Here is a 14,264-nt window from a genome sequence, read left to right on the forward strand (position 1 = left end):
TGATGTGCCAGTATTGAACTCCAAGAGAACGAGGTGACCACTTAGCCCATCATTTATTTTGATTGGCTCTGATTTGGATGTTGCTAAGTGATTTAACTGGTTCTAAGCGAGAAGTACATGGACTTTCCAGGGTGTGTACTTTCCTGGATACATGTCTGTGAGTTCCTTCTTTAATGTAGGTCTAGTGGGACACATTTGCTGTCTCAAATTCACATGTGGCAGCAATTATATTGGCTTATCAGCCAAATAAGGGCACAATGCCAGGAATGTTTACCCCAACTCAAAGACAATAGTTGCCAGTGAATTTCTTCAGGAGCATGCTATTCCCTCATTGCCACTGAAATTGTTCCATCAAAGCTGGTCTCCTGTCACAAGTTTAGACATGGAGAGTCCTTGACACTGATCCAGCTCCCTCACAGCCAGCTCTCAGAGGGAAGCAGAAGTTTGGCACTCCTGTTCTTATCTGTCAGCCAGGGGTCCTTGGTTGGACCATATTAACAGTTCCTACCAGGGAATACATATTCTTCGTTCCTAGCCCTTCTTTTCGGGTCCCAATCTGAAAAATCAATTTTCCTGCTGGTCTGATGCTGCCTGGCCTGCTGTATTCCTCTAGTTCCACACATTTTATGATGTCTGACTGACCTTTCAAGTGATATACTTTCTTCTATACAGAGACCAAAGCTTCATACAATACTAGGTGATGACCAAGTGGTATAATCACTGAGATAATAGGAACTGCTGAGGCTGGAGAATCTGAGATAACACGGTGTGAAGCTGGATGAACACAGCAGACCAAGCAGCAGAGGAGCAGGAAAAGTTTGATGTTTCGGGTCGGGACCCTTCTTCAGAAATGGGGAGGGGAAGGGGATTCTGAAATAATAGGGAGACAGGGGGAGGTGGATAGAAGATGGACAAAGGAGAAGATAGGATGAGAGGAGACACAGCTTGGTCTGCTTTGTTCATCCAGCTTCACACTGTGTTATTTCTGGTTTAATTACTGAACTGTTAACCCAAATCCCCAGATAATATTCTGGGGACCCGGGTTCAAATCCTGCCAATGCAGATGGTTGAATTTGAATTCAATTTTAAAAAATCCGGAATTAAGAATCTAATGATGAACCATGAATCCATTGTCGGGAAAAACCCATCTGCTGCAATAATGTGCTTTTAGGGAAAGAAACTGCCATCCTTACCTGATCTGCACCTACAGACCCACAGCAATGTAATTGGCTCTGAACTGCCCCTTAGGCAATTAGGGATGGGCAATAAATGCTGTCTAGCCAGTGTCGCCCTCATCCCATGAACAAATAAAAAAGTACTTGAGGTATGGTCTCCCCAAAGCTCTGTGTACCTGTAATAAGACATCCCTACTTCTGAACTCAAGTCCTCTTGCAATCAAGGCTAACACAGCATTTGCCTTTCTAATTGCTTGCCACACATTCCTATTTACTTCCATTGACTGGTGTATAGAAGTACGTTTGGACACACTTTGCACTTCTACATTTTCCAATATATCAGCATTTAAATAATACTCTACCTGTCTGTTTCGCACACTGAATGTATAACGTCACATTTATCCACTGCATCTGCCATGTGTTTACCCACATACTCAACTTGTCAAGATCACCCTGATGCCTGCATACATCCTCTTCACAACTCACAATCCCACTTAGTCTTGCGTCATCAGCACATTTGGAAACACTGCATTTGGTTTCCTCATCCAAGTCATTTTTATATATTATGAATAGCTAGAGCCCAAGTACTGATTACTGCAGCATATCATTAGTCACTGCCTCCAACCAGGAAAATGGCCCATTTATATCCACTTTCTGTTTCCAGTCTGTCAACTAATTCTCAGACAATGCCAGTACATAATCCTCAAGCCCACTAGCATCCTATGTAGGACCTTATCAAAAGCCTTCTTGAAATCCAAGTGCAGAACATCCAATAGCTTTCCCTCATCTATCATACCAGTTCGCTCATGTTAGATCAGTTGACAGGATGGCTAGGTTGTCGTGTAGAGAGATGCAAAGAGGGTAGATTTAATTTCCTCACTAGCTGATGTCACCACAAAGGTCCTGCCTTCTCATCCTCACCTCTCGCCTGAAACATGATGGCCCTCAGCTTAAACTCAGTTGACTTGTTTTTCTCTCATGAGAAAACAGTCCTCTGGAGCTACACTAACTACTACTCCTACTATATCTTCAGAAACTCCAGTAGATTAGTTCAGCACAATTTCCCTTTCAGAAACCCATGCTAACTTTGTATAATCCCATTCATGTTTTCTAAGTGTTCTATTATCACATCCTCTCCACTACTTTAGTTCTGTTTTTGGTTTCCCTCCCATTTTTAAATAGTGATGCTACATTTGCCATCCTCCAATCTGTAAGAATCACTTCAGAGTTCGTCGAAGTTTTCAAGATAACCATCGAACATTTCAGGGATACTACTTTTAGTATTCCCGGATATAGATTAATAGGCATTGGGGATTTGTTGGCCTTTAACCCCATTAATTTGTACACCACACTTTTATACTAATGTTGAATTTCTTCAGATCCCTCCTCTCACTGCACTCTTGGTTCCGTACAATTTTTGAGAAATTATGTGTCATGTTTCGTCAAGAAAGACCAAAGAATGTGTTCAATTCTTCTGTCATTTCTTTATTTTCCATTACTACTTCCCACATCTCAGCCCACTTGTCTTCACTAATCTTTTTCCTCTTCACATAACTATCGGACCTCTTATCGTGCTTTTATGTTTCTTGCAAGTTTACTGCCATATTCTGTTTTCCCCCTTTTGGTCAATCTGTCATTTTTGCTGAACCCTCAGGCTTGCTAATTTTTCTGGCAATTTTATACATCACCTCTTTGGATCTAATACAACCCCTAATTTAATTTGCAAACAGTGGTTGAGACATCTTTCCTGCTTATTTTTGTTGCAGCTAGAAATGAACAATCGTTGTAACTCATGCTTATGAGGAGAAAGATGATCTTTCTGACGCACCTGATCAACACTGAGCAAAATAACACAAAGACTCTTTTAAGTACAGACTTTTCACAACAACTTTAGATATAATTGCCGACAATGGAACAAGCAGTCACAGGATGCTTCTAAGAAACTGTTCAGCCGATTCAATCATGAGTGTTGATGGGATGTTGTGTTGCCAGAGGCAGGGAGTGAGGAGTTGGGAAGGGCATTAATTCGATGGGGTGATGGTGTATCTTAAACTCACCACCTTATTGCCTCAGTCAGATCTCTGGATGGAAAGGCCTGTGGTTGACTTTCCCTTGCACATCAGTTAATTGACTGGCCAATTCAGGATAATTTAAGAGTCTTTACCTGTTGCCACTGTGATTAACTTAGCTGCAAGTGGGGCCTAGCACCATGTGGCACATCTACAGATTAACTGAGCTTGTCACAGGAAGCAGCGGGGAGGGGGGCTGCGGTGTGGTGAAGAGAGGAGAACAGGGGTAAGTAAACAGAGGTGTTCCTCAATCAATGGCATTTGGTGCTTCATTGAGGGAATGAACGTTAGGCAGGCCTGCAGCCTTTGGGAGTTACACCTCTGACCTTGCTTTGGAGTCCTCTGCCCTCCTCTCCCGCCCTGTGATGCTCCCTCCTCATTTACCTTTGTTCATGGCTCTCTGTGATCTTGGGACCCCCAGACAGATGCACTTCCTGTAGCAGCCACTTCTTTTCCTGTTCCAATTCTGACTGCTGGCCTGTTATTGGCCATCAACTACTGCTAGTGGGGGAGGTGCAGGACTCTCACACCACCACCAGCATTATTTATTCCTATCTGGCACGAAAAGAAGGCAGGAAAGGTGGTTCAAACATGGCTTACCAAATGAACTTAATGATAGTATTAGATCCAAAGAGGGGACATATAAAATTGCCAGAAAAAAGCACGAGAGCTGATTGGCAAGTTGTTCAGTGGTGCCAGCCAGCATGCAAGGCCCCCACCCCCTCAATGAGAATCCACCCTATTTCTGAATTGCCAGTGTACTGTTCTCCCACCTAGTTAAATACTGACAAACAAATTGAGAACATGCGTTGACAATGGGCTTGACGGTGGTGGGAGTTGAGGGGGGGAGAGATGGAGACGACTTGCTGTACAGAAGCCTTGGTGAGATATATTGGCTGGAATTGAGTCTTAATCTGAATGCCATGGACTGGAACCCACATTTGCTGAGATTATGTTTCCTGTGCTTACCTGCTCCCAGAAATATCTTTGCCACCATTTCCGATGGCCAGTGCCACAGAACACCCACTTTTATGAAAAAGCTACCAATTATTAATGATCCTGGCTATAATCCTGAGCCTAGACTCCTGACTCATCTTTTTGGTGGGCCGTTATATCTGGTCTCACCACTCATACTTGACCTGCACTCCCTCTAGCTTCTGAGAGCCTGTGGCTGCTGGATCACCAGGACCCATGGGGAATCTTGGCACTGTTTCCTCTTGCATTAATGGCATTATCAAAGGCAAATGGAAGATACTCCCATCAGGTTAGTTGGAAGTTATGAACTGGAGGTAAAAATCAGTTCAGTTGGAGACCCTTTCAAATCACTCCCCATGGAATTATAATGGGGATGTTTGTGAATCAGTTGTGTTGAGTAGACCACATGCTCCACATTCCTGACGCAAGACTTCAGAAAAAGCTCTTTACTCTGAGCTTCATCACTGCGAGTGGTTAGCAGGAGAGCACAGAAAACGATTCAAGGATGCCCTCAAAGCTCCATGAAAAATGCAACAATCCTGTTGACTTTTCACAAATATTTTTGAAGAATCATTGAAAGAGCTCGATGTCTAACTGTGGACAAGTGGCTGAGTGAAGGTGATTGCCCAGAGCAGTTTCAGTCTTTGCCGTAAATAATGACGCTGCTGACTATTTTCCTTCAGGAAACATGTGGGTTGTAAATATCAGTCAAAAGTTAAATCTGAATGTATGTATCACAGCTGGAAGTTCAATGGTCTCTATCATACAGACTGGGTTATTTGTCACATTATACTGCCAAGCTTAAAAATTATTACAACGTAATGGGAAGTTCTTAGTCTTGGTCTTCTTGTGCTATAATTTTTCAAAAAGGTTTGCCCTTAAGTTATTGTAATTCTGGTACTGCATTGCATGGATTGTACTGAGGCCTATACAATGATATATCATAACTGGAGAGGCCACCCAAGTATGGTACGAATGTTAACGAAACCACGGCTGCAAGTAATCATCTGGTTACTGCAGTAATTTTTCTTTTTGCATCATTACAACAATAAAACGTTAATCTCCAGCTTGTTCAATGTGGATAGTGCAGTATTACCAGACTGCCATCTGGTACGGTATTGGGTTATAATAGTGAGAGACTTGATGGTGTAAGTCCCAGCTGATTTGAATATTTTGATGTCCCAATTCCCACCATATTTCTTCCAGTCAATGGCACCTAATGAATAACTGCATAGTTAGTACAACAGACTTGAAAATCAGCCTCCTGCTGCTTAACTTGTATTAAGTAATTGTAATGACCTGTAAACCATTACTCATCCTAAAAATTGCATTAGTATTTTTAATAATTAATGGCAGTCCTTCAGTTCCATCCTGGTTCAGGAAAAAAAATCTTTTACTCTGATTCCAGGAATATTCATTGCATAAACTTTGCATTATTCCAGTTGGATCTTTTTACATCTTTGTTTATTTCTCATAAGGAGAATTTACCAGGCTTTATGTCTGCTCTCCAGGATTAAGTGCACGTAGAGGTTGACAGTAAAATGAAGTTGGGGATCTAATGGGTAAACAAGATCAAGTGTTAGTTGATGGTTTCTTCCTAACGGTCATATGTGGAGAAAGAAAACCATCACGCCCAATTTGCAGTGTTATTTTAATGAGCATTTCTCAATGATGCTAATTAAAGTCTTGCTGCTAGGTCTTACTGATTATTGGTGGAGTCTTGCATTTGCCATGATCAATTCTCTTGTTGGCGTCTGCTGCTCCTCATCTAAAATGGCACATTTTTATCTCTGCAGGGAATCAATGCTTGAAAACATGCAGGTGGCCCAGCATTGACCCATTCTAACTTCAGCAATGCATGTTAGAGTGACCATAAACTAGGTAAGACCTTGATAGACTGGTAGAACAACTCTCCTCTAAATGTGCCCTTCAAATGGAGGGCACAGGTTATCGAGTTCAAAGACACCAAGGAGTTGAGTGAGATCTGTGATAACAAATTGTGAAGCTGGATGAACACAGCATCTCAGGATTCTCCAGCATCTGCAGTTCCTATTATCTCTGAGTGAGAGCTGTGTTGTTTTTGGAGTGAAAAGAAGCACTGTCTGATTCTTTCATACTTCAGGAATTCTGGATGTCCCCAACTCCAAAGGTGCCTGCCATATTGATTCTCTTTGACCATGGAAATTTTCCTGAGGCCAGCAGTGCAGGGAATGCATGGATTTTTGTTGCAGTTATGAATATTTCCTGGAGTACCAGTTTTGACCGAATGCAAGCAATGCTTTTCACTGTTATGTCTCAGACTAGCCGCAAGGCCAGCGAGTGTCAACCTATCTATAGAAGAGGCTTTGTGTGCCAATTTGCACACGATAGGCTGAACAAGTAGCTGTTAGCCAACACTGCATTTGAACTGAGGAAGGGTCACCGGACCCAAAACGTTGACTCTGACTTGTCTTCACAGATGCTGCCAGAGCTGATGAGCTTTTCCAGCAATCGCTGTTTTGTTTCTGCATTTCAACTGCTATAGTCAAGATATTGCGTACCCTGAAATTCCCAACGTGTTGAGTTCAACAAAGGTGCAACGGTGTAATTCACACAAGTCAAATAAGCATGTGGGAGCACAACAATTTCTCATTCAAATAAAATTTATTCTTTCTGTTCCCTAAATGTGTTGATAGAATGTAACATTCAACCCCCATTTCCAACTCAAGATTATACAAATGGATGCTACTTCAGTGGGAGTATTTATGATTCATTCCTTCCGCACCAAAAAAAAATGCTACCTCGTGTTTTCAAGGTCAGGTAAGGCTTCTACAATGGAAGAAAAAGGCTGTAGTGTAGCTCACGAAACACTCCTGAACACACTAACATGCAGTGGAGTTTGTGGCTGAGTCAGGATGTTGAATAGGGAGCGCTGAAACAGCATTTTGAGTGTTTCAGCATTCTGTGGGTTGTATTTGTCTGATGTGTAGCTATTAAAAGAAGAAGTGGGAACACAGTGACAATGTGCCGCACTTGCAGCTCCAACAATCCAAGCAGGAGGGTTGACCCCCTGACTGCAGGCCCCTACTGCCTTCACAACTTACTCCTGTTAAGGTTCTAGACTGTTGGCTGTCTAATTCACACTATCACTCAACTAACCCCCGTCATTACTCCCTTTCTCAGTTGTGGTGTGGACTCAAGCACTGCAACTTACAAACCCCATCCATACGTCTTCAAAAGTTGATGTGGGCAAGCAAAAAAAACAAAAATCCACTGTTGCCCATGAATGGATGTACTAACTCATTAACAAAACTCCAAAAACAAGCCACAGTGCCTCCACAAACATTGCTGCAGCAGAAATCATATGTCTTACTTGCAAGTTGGATGCCTGACCATGTAAATAGCACTAATTGGAGGTCCTCCATGTCGGTGAATGCATGTTAACCATGTGTGTTTAGCACAGGTGGACCAGCACAGTCAGAGTTTCAATAGCATCCATCAAAGCAGTCAGAATGTTGATTTAACTTCATGACTTAATCACTGTTTATATTTCCAGAGCATGCACTACACACCTATTTGGGTTTTTTTCCCATAGAGTGCACTATTTTTAAACTTTTGCATCTTCCACAGTGGCAGAACATTGCTCCTGTTGAGACTTTATATGGCAATCGTGTTTAAGCTGTGTGTTTTTACAAATATGCCACACTTGAACAAAACGAGGAGTGTTTGGGAATGGGGAATGGTTGTAATGATAAATTACACATAGAAACAGTCCCATGTCATTGGGTTGCTATGGGGACAGAGGTCCAGTTTGAGACTCAAAGAAACCTGAGTGCCAGTTTCTGTAACCTGAATACAGGTTCTCAAGGGTGGATGTTTGCAGTCAGGAAGATTCTCCAGACCTTTTTTTTTAGAAATCCATTCATGGGATGAGGGCATCGCTGGTTAGGCCAGCAGTTATTGCCCATCCCTAATTCCCCAGAGGGCAGTTAAGAGTCAGCTTCATTGCTGCGGGTCTGGAGTTGCATGAAGGCCAGACCAGGTAAGGATGGCAGCTTCCTTCCCTAAAGGACATTAGTGAAACAGATTGGTTTATCCTGACAATTAAGAACATTCTTGTGGGCATCACTGAGTTGGTGGGGGTGGGTTGGGTGGTTGGGGTTTGGTGGTTCGGGTTAGCGCCAGGGACCCGGGTTTGACTCCATTCACAGGTGACTGTCTGTGTGGAGTATGCACATGCTCCCCATGACTGTGTGGGTTTCCTCTAGGTGCTCTAGTTTCCTCCCATAGACCAAAAGAGCTGGTTAGGTGGACTAGATGTGCTAAATTGACCATAATGTCTGGGGATGTGCAGGCGAGGTGGATCAGCCATGGGAAATGCAGGGTGGCAGGGGTGGGATACTCTTTGGAGGGTCAGTGTGGCCTTGATGGGCCAAATAGCCTGCTTCCACGCTGTAGAGATTCTGTGATGATTAGACTGTTAATGGCAGATTCTTTATTGAATTCAAATCCCACCATCATCCACGGTGCGATTCAAATCCTGGTCCCTAGAACATTATCTGTGTCCCTGAATTAATAGTCTAGCCACAACAGCACAAGGCCATCACCCCTCCACTATGGAATGGTGAGCAGAACTTGGATCTGCGATAGATACCTGAGTAGAACCTGTAGAGGTCTCACCTCCAATTTCTGACAGTTCTGGTAATTTCCCAGCAGAGCAAGGAGGTGGGATGTGATTCACCCAAGAGGAAATTCAAACCCAGTGAGTTTAATGCAAGTTCAAAGAGACCAGATTTTAGCAGTTCTGAGGACCTTAGTCCACAGTGTTAGAGCTATGAATTGATGGAGTTCCAGCTGCTAGTGAGAGATTAAAACTGTTGTACTAATTGGATTGACAGACTCATCTGGTGAGGATGAAAACAACATCTATGTCATCTGAAAACTCTGTCACATACATTAATGAGCTGTAACTTCAAAGAACAGCAGTCCTAACGCCAAAGCCTGGTCATCAAAAAGGTTTCTGATTGAACACCATTGATTTGAAATGTAAATTCTTTTTCTTTCTCTACAGATGCTACCAGAGCTGCTGAATATTTTCAGCAATTTCTTTTCATACAATACCCTGTTCCAGTTTGAAAAATGCCCATGTTTATCATACCCATGTTTTCCCTTTTCAAATTTTATTATTGTGTTTACCCCAAAATCAGTTCTGATGTGAAGTCCTGTGCATGTCATCAGTTAACAGACCTATTGCATAGACTTTTACCAAATGCCTTTGAAAGTTCACATGCACAACATTAACCAAATCAACATCTTAAATCTTCACCCAATCCCCCCACTACTTCAAAGAATTTAATTAAACTCGTCAGACCTGCTCTTCACAAATCCACACTGGTTTTAATTTATTAATCCATATCTTTACAAGTGACTATTAATTTTGTCCCAGACCATATTGAACATTTTCCCCACCACTGACTGTAGTTGTCGAATGCATTTCTCTTTCATTTTTTGAACAGGGCAATAATTGTAATTGTCCAAGAGATCGTAAAATTCTGGCCACAGCTTCCAGCCTCACATCCCTCAGCAATCTAAGGTGCATTCCATACAGACAGGAAAATTTTTCTACTCACTGCTAACATCGATGGAATCCATTGTTATTTTTATCGCATCCAATTTCTCCACTAGCCCCTCCTTCATTGTGGCACTAGCAGCATCCTCTTCTTTTAGGAAGATAGATGCAAAGAACTCATTAATGACTTCTGCCATGCTCTAAACTTCACAAGGCCTTCTTTGTGATCCCTATTCAGTCCCATCCTTTCTTTGACTATCTTTTTCCTATTTATTTGTTGATAAAATACTTGGCCTGGACTCATGCCTATTGAGGACACATGAACTGTTCGGGAGTCTCCAGACGTACCATGAATTGCAGGCAATGGGTCTTAGCTGCTCCATCACATGACGAACAGTCTATATACTTACACTTTGTATAAATAAACTTACATATACAAAATTATAAAAGAGCGTCCTTTATGATATATATCCGGTTTGGCTTTTATTAATAATTATTATTTCTTTATGTCTACCATATTTTATTTAATGCAATTTTAATCCCTTTCTTATCCTCTACTTAATCAATTTATACCATTCAACTAATTAGTTATTTATAAATGTACTTATTTTCTCTTGCTTCTTGGTTTAAATTACTTAGCACTGATTGATCCCTGTGCACTGAATTTAAATTCCACTGAATTTCTGTTCTAAAACCTTTGCTGTTTGTAATTCCCTACAGTTCACCAAGCTCTAATGATAAACATTTTTCATTACAATCCATAACTGTTACAAAGTTTGTATTAATAATAAATCCCAGCAATTAATATCTGTATCCAGAATATTCCTCACTCTGCACATATTATTTGTAGTCACCGTGCAGTTATGAGGTTGTGTAACAGACATTTTGGCTTTCACCTGTCCCAATGCTAAATTTAGAAAGGATTCCAGAATAACACAAAAGCAAATAAATAATCTACAACTCAGCACCAGTGATACACAAATGACAAAACACCACTAAACCACATACAACACAACACACCTTCCCTCATGCTGAATAAATGCAAAGGTTACAACCAGAAGACTCAGAATAACTACTTTACACAGTAACATAGCAACACAATAAGAACTAAACAAACTTACCACAGATCAAAACAGTACTGCAACAGAAACAGCACAGGAAATACTACCTGCAGAAACAGAACAGATTCAGGACAACACAGAAAAAAAGTATACCAGGAACCTGAAAGGAGTAGCACAGTTTAATACTTAGATGGAGTGAGTTAAAATGAAGAAGAAAATAATAGAAAAGTTAAGCCACCATAATTGATCATCATGTCCCACAACAGCAATTACTCCAAGTACTCCATTCTTCAACATCCACATTTTGCTCAAAGTGCACAATTGATTTTGCAAAGGCCTGTAAAGAAATTGAGGTACAATCCAGTTATAGACCATTAATATTTTCACTCAAAACCATTTTCAAACAAGGTTACCTCTCAATCAAGTTTGTAAATTAAAGCTACATTGGTCTTTTTGAAAAAAATATTACTCCCTCTTTAAGCAGTCCTCTATTTACAGTCTATCACACCGTCTGTAAAAGCCAGCAGATGATTTGTTGGCCACATATTCATGACTATTTTACTTTCGGGGTATGGAGGCAAAGTGACGAGCTAATAATATTTTGTATAATTGTCAAATGTTTTAGAACAATAATCTAGTGGGGGAAACCACCACTCCTGAATAGTAAGTAAAAACACTGGGCCTATAACACATCTTTGGCAGAGCTATGGGGCTCAGCAGAGGCACAGTTCGTCGAATAGCCTCTTTTTATGCTGTATGGTTTTATTATTCTATCTGAATTATTTTTATCATTATCGGCAACACAATGTCCATTCAAGTGTGCTGTTGACTGACATAGGGTCCTCATTCACTGTTTGAGACACATGCCAGAGAACTACGTAAATAGCCTGACCTATTTTGTTATGTGAGGTCAGTCAATTAGTATGCAAGTACACAGAGCATCTCTGCACCAGTGGCTTTTCAGGCTGTCCTGCTCAATGTGTCACTGATTACAGCCTAGAGTATGGAGCTCTCACCTTTTAAACAGAACCTAGGCAAACTGGGAGAAAACAGGTTTGGAGGAGCTGTAATGCAGGATGACAGACCAAAACACTTCTGTTTAAATATTACACCACACCTGGAAAATTTTAAACAAATTTTTGAAATTCTGTACTACACCTGGGTTTAGATTTATTGTAGAAGTATCAAAACATAGGAAAATATACATTCTGAGAGAAATTTACAAATGCACAGTGCAGCCCGACATCGTGCCTCCTTTGACTTTTCCAGCTGCCTTGTTTAGACGTATTACCCGAGCAGTTTTGGGTATGTTGAAATGCTGCATGTAAGAGTATGCACAAAGATTAAAAATTCAATTTACAGAGAAGCTGAAGAATAGAACAGATGCTTAGTTAATGGCAGATAAGCCAACTCTGGAAGTACGCCTGGTTCCAGGTCAAATTATAAGATATTTAATCCTACCCTGACAACCATTCTGGCTCACTGTATTGAAATCACACTATTATTTTTAAAAATAGAATGAGGAGCCTTCAGTCGGGTAGATGTGAACATGGGTCAAACTGCCTGATCAGAGTCAGGACAAATCAGTTGGTAAGTTTTGCTAACAACATTTTCAAGTAGGAGCCAGAGTAGGCATATGGCTTCTTGAGCCATTCAGCTTCATTCATCTACTATTCCCCGTCAACTTCATTTTCCCACCCACTTCCCAGATCCCTTAGTCCCCTATTGAATGAAATAAGGTCTCAGCCTTAAATGCATTCTATGATGAAGAATCCACAATCTTCTGAGGTATAGAATTCCAAAGATTCACAACACTTTGAATGTTAAAAGTCTCATCTGAGTATCAAATTATTAACCCCTTACCCTGAGATTTTGTTCCCATGTTTTTGATTCTTCAGCTAGTGAAAACAATCTTTCGGTACAAAACCCGTTCAGAAAATGTTGTTTCAATCTGACCACCTCTTATCCTTCTAAACTTCAGAGAAGGTATGAAAATTTAATTTATTTCTCATCATCCTAGGTATATCCTCATTCTGAAGGACATTAGATTCAAAACATTACTGTTTCTTTCTCCACAGATGCTGCCAGACCAGCTGAGTGTCTTCAGCAATTCCTGTTTTATTTTAGTTTTCCAGCCTCAGCATATTTTGTTTTCGTCAAGTATATAAAGATAGACAAAAGCTAAGTGTGCATGAGTATGGTCTCATCAAAAGCTTTTTTGTTAGGTATTCCAAACCTCTTGCAAAATTGCCAATATGTAATTTGCTTTCCTAATTGATTGCTGTCCCAGCATTCTAACTCTTTGTGTTTCTTATAGGAGTGTACCAAAATCTTTCATCAAAATTTACAAATTTCACACCTTTCAGAAAGATTCGCTAAGTCTATTTCACTGTCAAAGTGCAGAACCTCAGACTTCACTAGATTAAACACCAGATACCTCCTTGTTGCCTATTCACTTAACCTGTCTTTTCTTCTTTATACCTTTCTTGTGTCTTCCTCACAGCGTACATTTCCACCAAACTTTGAATCATCAGAAAACTTACTCCTGGGCTCTCCATCTAATTGATTAATATAGATTGTAAATAGCTTCAGTCCCAGCACTGTTCCTTGTGACACTCATAGTTTGTCACCTTGAAAATCCCCTGTTTGTCCCTACTCCCTGCTTCTTGTCCATTAAGCAAACCTCTATCCATGCTAATATATTATTCCCAACTCCATGAGATGAAATCACTGGCAAAATATATGTGCGAAATATGCAGAGGAATACAGTATCTAGTTTTAGGAAATGTAGTGAGGACCATCAATTGTTGCATCCCAGAATCACGTTATGCTGTAACTAGATTTGGATAGCTAAAGTAACTCCAACTCATAAAGAATGTGGAGTCTGTTTATGTGGAAATCTAGTTATGCTTAAACTAGAATGATATCTAGACCCCAGAGTAATTCATGACAACACTTCATATTAACTTGCTGGTAATACTGTAGCACTTTGTAGAGAAAGGTTAAGTCATGACTAATATAATCATGCTCAAGTGATATGATTACACTTTTGATGCAAATTAAATAGTTGTGATAAGCTTTGCATAATTCAGTGACCTTTCTCAGATCTAATTGATGTTAATACAAAAGACAGCTTGCTTTCCAACCAGCTTTCTGGAGTAATAGTCCTCTTTCAATAGATCTCTACATGGAAAATGAAGTTGCCTTTTTTTGTGAGAATGGATCTATAAATTAAGTGTTGGGTGTATCTCATGACAAGAGGAAGTTAACCATTGGTAAATTTAGAAGCAGGGCAACAAGGAAGAAAATGAACATCGTAGGAGGGTGCAAAGATGGTATACCATTGAATGAAATTTGTGTATATCTGGGAAATGAGACAGAAAGAAAATCTGTTAATGTTCCAAAAGGAGTTGAAAGCGGATAAGGAGCATCACAG

The 14,264-nt window shown here is 40.5% G+C and overlaps 1 protein-coding gene across 10 annotated transcripts in view; it reads right to left on the bottom strand.

Annotated features, from left to right (window-relative positions):
• The window catches only part of dlgap2a (discs, large (Drosophila) homolog-associated protein 2a), an 894,975-nt gene that overhangs the window by 189,407 nt on the left and 691,304 nt on the right, over positions 1-14,264 (bottom strand). The window contains exon 1 of one of the 10 annotated variants that reach the window (XM_059645591.1): positions 10,889-10,906. The exons of the other annotated variants lie outside the window; for them this stretch is intronic. The gene's annotated coding sequence lies outside the window, so the exon portion shown is untranslated. Of the gene's footprint in view, positions 1-10,888; positions 10,907-14,264 lie in introns of those variants that run through there. 10 annotated transcript variants of the gene reach the window in all.

Source organism: Stegostoma tigrinum, chromosome 4 (assembly GCF_030684315.1).
Source record: "Stegostoma tigrinum isolate sSteTig4 chromosome 4, sSteTig4.hap1, whole genome shotgun sequence".
Taxonomy (NCBI): Eukaryota; Metazoa; Chordata; class Chondrichthyes; order Orectolobiformes; family Stegostomatidae; genus Stegostoma; species Stegostoma tigrinum.